The sequence below is a fragment of the Lactuca sativa genome, chromosome 6 (assembly GCF_002870075.4).
Source record: "Lactuca sativa cultivar Salinas chromosome 6, Lsat_Salinas_v11, whole genome shotgun sequence".
Classification (NCBI taxonomy): domain Eukaryota; kingdom Viridiplantae; phylum Streptophyta; class Magnoliopsida; order Asterales; family Asteraceae; genus Lactuca; species Lactuca sativa.
Window position 1 is genome coordinate 89,534,488 of NC_056628.2, and position 6,000 is coordinate 89,540,487.

A 6,000-nucleotide genomic window follows, 5' to 3' on the forward strand; every position below is an offset into this window, starting at 1 on the left:
CTAGAACTTCCTTATTGGATCCAAATGGACCAATAAGCTTCCAAATAGACTATCATGGGCTTAGAACCCTAATTGGGCTAAAATTGGACCCACACTTATTTATCTCAATATTTTGGACCATATTGGGCCTAGAATGAAATAAATCACAAGCTTTGATCCATAATTTAACCTAACCTAGCTTAATAAAGCATAAAAAAAAATCACAATTTTATTTTATAAGGCCAATAAGCACCCAAACTACCTCTAATGTTGGGCTTAGGGGCAAAAAGCCCAAAAATCCTTTCTTCTCTCCCTATTCTCGGCCCAAGCCCAAGGAAAAAGGGAGAGTTGACCTTGGGTTGCCACCTCACTTTTATATGTTGGATTTCCAAGCACATAACTCATGTTTCCAAGCAAACATCATATCAAGATCACTTCTTTCTTTTCTCCTCTCTCACTCTCGGCCAAACACAACACACACACACTCACAAAAATCTATTCTACTCCCTCTAAATCTTGAAGAACATCTCCTTCCCCCTTCTTCAAAAATTTCGTGAATCAAGGGCTCACAAGGAAAATCCATCACCAAAAATCATCATCTAAGGTAAGTTGATGACTAATCCATGATCTAGCTACTTCATTTTATTAAAATCTCTTCTAAATTCATTCACTCTTGTGATCTTGCATCCTAGAGGTCGAAATCTTCATCAAAGGGTGCTAAGACCAAAAATCACTTCATTTTTCTTCCATCTTCTCTCCAAAACCGAAACCACACCCAAGGTGAGCTTCATACCCCCTATTTTCTGTTTTTATGAGTTTTGTGGGGGGGGGGGAATACAAGTAAAAGTGTAGATCTATATGTGTTTGTATGCCTTGTATGATTTCCATGCTTATATGTGTGCTTTTGTGTGTTATAATGTTGGATCTAGCCATAAAACCCCTCAAAACCGAGATATATCTTGTGTTAAATGATTTTAGCTTCAAATATGTTTCTAAATACAAAGTGTTTCAAGAAAAATGGTTAAGTGGTTTAGTAACAATTTTCTTTGGGTTAAAAATACAAATCTTGGACCTAAAATGTGAAAAATACAAAATTAAGGGCCCAAATTGACATATCACGAATTCTGATGGATGAGGTGTGTCAAAACAGTTTCAATAAAACAATTTCTGGAAATATACTCATTTAGAGGACTAAAAACATAAATATCAAGCTTAATGGGCTAAAAATAACATTTTCGGCCCAATGAGGCCCATTATGCGAATTTTTCTGTTTTGGAGGGCCAAAACTGTGATTTTCTGTAAAACAGTGGACCATAAGTGTTCCAAGTCCTTTTCAAAGGTTTAAAATGCTTTTTAAATTTAAAAAGGACCAAAGTTGCAAAAAATTTACAATTTGGGCCAAAATTGTCAAAGTTGCGAAAAGAAGGGATTAAAACCGAGAAAACTGCATTTTCAGGGACTTAAACTGTTTTCTATGAAAAATATGCTGAAAAATATTAATTTCAATAATTCTTGGTGTTAAAATGTCAAGAAAATTAATTTAAGGACCAAACCGGGAAATATTCAATAAAAGGGTTGAAAATGTAAATTTTACAAATAATGAGGGGCTGAAACAGAAATATTTCAAGGCTAATTCAATATACACAATTTGATCAAATAATTGCACCGCGACTATCGACGAAATACAATACATTACAATACCAAAAGTCGTTGTTAAACGAATTGGCTCGGTCTCGAGCCAATAGAAATCTACAACTACTAACACTACGACACTACGATTCATACAAGTAACGTTTGGTAATACATTATACATGCGAGTGTGCACAGACGTCTACGCACCATCTTTGGGCCCCAAAAGTGTAAAATCTTGTTCGTTGAGCCTAGCTAGCCCAATGACCTGATCTTAAGGCCCGAAGACATTTTTTTACGGAGTGTTGGGTTTTACCGATCCGACACAACGTAAATGGACTTTCAATGGCTTGTATACTACTGGTCCCCAAGGGTCCTTTGGTATAGCTAGTAAAGTCTACATTTTATGCGAGGCGGGTCGGGGACCCCTCGTATATTTTTATCCCCAACCGGTTAATGGAGTTACCGGGGTCTTCGTGACCTCTTTCTCTTCGGATGTGGGACTACACCTAGTCAGGGCGATTGGATAACGTGATTAGTACGGACGACGCCTTCGGGATCGTTAGTATAGCTATAAACTGGGCGTTTGTGTAATGCGGGTTTGTAGTAATTAATCATGCTCGAAAACTTTCCAACGTCGCCTGGGACTGACACTATACGCTATGCAATGGTTTCAATGTAACTTCATGTAATTCAAGGAACTAGGAGAACATCGGGTTTTCCTAGGGTTTTCAATACATACAGATTTGAAATGCATACAACTTCAATGAACATTTTTTTACAAGTATAGAAACAAACAAGCATACCTATGGATCTTCACAAACGTTTTCAAAAGCTTTTCTTTTCAGAAAATATCGGATTTTCTGGTGGTTTTCAAACAATACAAACATTGGATTTCAAACACTACTTATGAACTCACCAACATTTCATATGTTGACGTTTTTTTTCAAAATACTTGTATTCTCAGGGAACCAGTGAATCAAAGGAAATCATATTCAGTGACGGCTTGCAGTTTATTTATGAACGAACCGAACAATTTAATTTTTGGGAATGTAATGTTTAAACAATGTATGACATGTAAACGCTACTGGTTGTACTATATTAATGAATGGTGACGAATGTTGTTATGTTTCATATATATTCAATGTTATGGTATTCAATTGAGTCACGACAGCCCCCGGACGTTTCCGCCGTCTGGTTCGGGGGTGTGACATGACCGGGCCCGGCACATAAGTCAAATCAAATCATCGAGCGGCCGAGATATCTCTTTTACCCTCTTGGGATAAAAGTAACAGATAAACTTCGACTTATATGCATTTACTTATTCATTAATCAGCCATACACAACAATGCGTTTTATAACATCAAGTTACTGATGCGATTTCGCATTATCAATGTACAACCAATCAACAAATAACAAACCATATATCTTGGTTTTAATACTATATGATATTATCGTCTTGCGATCACCCCTTTTATCACATTCCATAAGGTGATTCCAGCAAGCGCGGGTTTGTTCCAATGCTCAAAACTAGCTCATAAGCACTCATGAACGTTGCAACAAACTTTTGCTATGTCTAATACCATTTAGACAATCTACACACCAATTCATGACAATCTTTATTCATACCTACTTCCAACATATGAACGATTGTGGACAATTTGAACAATTCGATTATTCTTAATAAACTCAATTATTCTGGAAGTCAAAACATGCAAAATGAAACAATAGTTAAACAATTAACATAAGACAATAACATTACTCATAAATAATACTCTTTTATTTAATCATCAAATGTTAATTACATTTATCTATTACACGTTTCTACTATTATCTAATCTATAATAATATCATCCTTCAGCCCAATACTCCTAGCATGCTGCAAGTGCTTAACCCTACTCAGTCCCTTCGTAAGAGGATCTGCTGGGTTATCTTCTAATGATATCCTTTTCACTACGAGTTGTCCTTCTTCTACACGATGTCTAATAAAGTGATATTTTATGTCGATATGTCGAGATCTACCATGATCCCTTGGTTCCTTGGTCAAGGCAACCGCTCCTCTATTATCACAGAAAATCTCCATGGGCTCCTTTATGGCAGGTACTACTCCAAGATCACCGATGAAGTTCTTTAACCATATTGCCTCCTTCGACGCTTCGCTCGCTGCAATGTACTCTGATTCGCACGTTGAATCAGTTACGGTTTCCTGCTTGGAACTTTTCCAAGTCACTGCTCCTCCATTCAGGATAAAGATCCAGCCCGACTGCGAACGATAGTTGTCCCTGTCGGTTTGAAAGCTGGCGTCACTATACCCTCGCACCTTCAAGTCATCACTCCCTCCGAGGACTAAGAACCATTCCTTCGTCCTCCGAAGGTACTTAAGGATATTCTTCACCGCAATCCAATGGGCTCTGCCAGGATTCCCTTGATATCTACTAACCATGCTCAAAGCAAAGGCTACATCAGGGCGAGTACAAGTCATAGCATACATGATTGACCCAACTGTGGAAGTGTATGGTACTCGACTCATTTCCGCTATCTCATCTTCGGTACTCGGACTTTGAGTCTTACTCAACTTGGCATTACTTTGTATCGGTAATTCTCCCTTCTTTGAGTTTTCCATACTAAAACGTTTTAGTACCTTCTCTAAGTAAGTGTTCTGACTAAGTCCTATGAGTCTCTTACTTCTCTCTCTTACTATCCTTATTCCCAAAATGTAAGAAGCCTCTCCGAGGTCCTTCATAGCGAAGCACTTCCCGAGCCAGGACTTAACCTCCTACAGAGTCGGGATGTCGTTTCCTATGAGCAATATATCATCGACATATAGAACGAGGAAGCTTACTATACTCCCACTGGCTTTGACAAATACACACGATTCATCTTCGCTTCGTACAAATCCAAACTCTTTGACTTTCTCATCGAAGCAAAGATTCCATCTGCGAGACGCTTGCTTAAGTCCATAAATGGACTTCTCAAGCTTACACACTCTATTCGGATGCTTCGGATCGACAAAACCTTCTGGCTGAGCCATGTAAACATCCTCAGCCAACTTCCCATTAAGGAAAGCGGTTTTGACATTCATTTGCCAAATCTCATAATCATGAAATGCGGCAATAGCTAGCATAACTCTAATAGATTTAATCTTCGCAACTGGTGAGAAGGTCTCATCATAGTCAACTCCGGGAGTTTGAGTAAAGCCCTTCGCAACCAATTGCGCCTTATATGTGTGTACGTTTCCATCCACGTCGGTCTTCTTCTTGAAGATCCATTTGCACCCGACGGTCTTACGTCCGGGCACATTATCAACCAAATTCCAAACTTGGTAGTCATACATGGACTGGATCTCGCTGTCCATTGCCTCTTTCCATTTTGCAGACTCAGGGCTTGCCATAGCTTCCTTATAGCTATTAGGTTCATCTAGATTTATTAGTGTACCATCACTAATATACGTATCCCCTTCGGTAGTAATATGAAAACCATAAAACTGGGGTTGAACTCTAACTCTTTCGGAACATCTAAGAGGTAAGGACTCGTCAATCAGTTCAACTGGAGTTTCCTCCTCGGGTTGAGTGCCAGCGGTAGAGGTTCCTTCATATATCAATTCTTGAATCTCTTCAAGCTCGATTTGCCTCCCACTGTCTCCTTGGCTTATGTGTTCTCGCTCTCGGAAAACTCCTCTCCTCGCAACAAAGACAACATTGTCCTTCGGTCTATAGAAGAGATATCCAAAGGATTTATGCGGGTAGCCGATGAAAATACATCGCTCACTACGAGGTTCGAGCTTGTTGTGAGTATCTCGTCTTATGAAAGCCTCGCAACCCCAAACCTTGATATGTGCCAACGAGGGAGCTTTCCCTGTCCACATCTCATGAGGTGTTTTGGCAACCTTCTTAGTAGGGACTCGGTTAAGGATATGGGCGGCAGTCTCTAAGGCATACCCCCAAAATGAGATAGGTAGTGAAGCGCGACTCATCATAGAGCGAACCATGTCTAACAAGGTTCGATTACGCCTTTCTGCCACACCATTCAACTGTAGTGTCCTAGGTGGCGTCAATTGTGAAACTATTCCACACTCCTTGAGATAATCGTGGAATTCAAGACTTAGGTACTCTCCTCCTCGATCGGATCGAAGCATATTGATTTTCCTGCCCAATTGATTCTCCACTTCATTTTTGATCTTTTCAAAATTTTCTGACTTTTGCTTGATAAATAAATATACCCATATCTACTATAGTCATCGGTAAAAGTCACATAGAAGCGGTTTCCATCCTTCGTGGTTGATCTAAACGGTCTACATACATCGGTATGTATTAGGTCCAATAGACCCTCACCCCTTTCACATGTACTTGTGAAGGGTGACTTAGTCATCTTTCCAAGTAAACAAGACTCGCA